Below are 218 nucleotides of genomic sequence, written 5' to 3' on the forward strand. Positions count from 1 at the left end.
TTGTTGAAAAGGACGAGAAGGATATGTATGAAGAATGAGTGCATCAAAAGCATAACGATATGACGAACTAAGCCGAGCGATTTCTAAATATTTCATAACTTCCTCATTTTTAGCTTCCAGCGGGTATGAGTCAAAGAACTTTGTTGGAAGTGTAGCATAATTGTAGACATCAAAAAAAAAAAATAGAACTTACCATTTTGTAGATGTATGTATGTATG

The 218-nt window shown here is 33.5% G+C and overlaps 1 protein-coding gene across 1 annotated transcript in view; it reads right to left on the reverse strand.

Annotated features, from left to right (window-relative positions):
• The window catches only part of LOC118751012 (death-associated inhibitor of apoptosis 1-like), a 47,191-nt gene extending 46,973 nt beyond the window's left edge, over positions 1 to 218 (reverse strand). Inside the window, exon 1 of the mRNA XM_036485773.1 lies at positions 194 to 218. The gene's annotated coding sequence lies outside the window, so the exon portion shown is untranslated. The remainder of the gene's footprint in view (positions 1 to 193) is intronic.

This window comes from Rhagoletis pomonella, unplaced genomic scaffold (assembly GCF_013731165.1).
Source record: "Rhagoletis pomonella isolate Grant_MI unplaced genomic scaffold, Rhpom_1.0 Rhpom_scaffold_00491, whole genome shotgun sequence".
Taxonomy (NCBI): Eukaryota; Metazoa; Arthropoda; class Insecta; order Diptera; family Tephritidae; genus Rhagoletis; species Rhagoletis pomonella.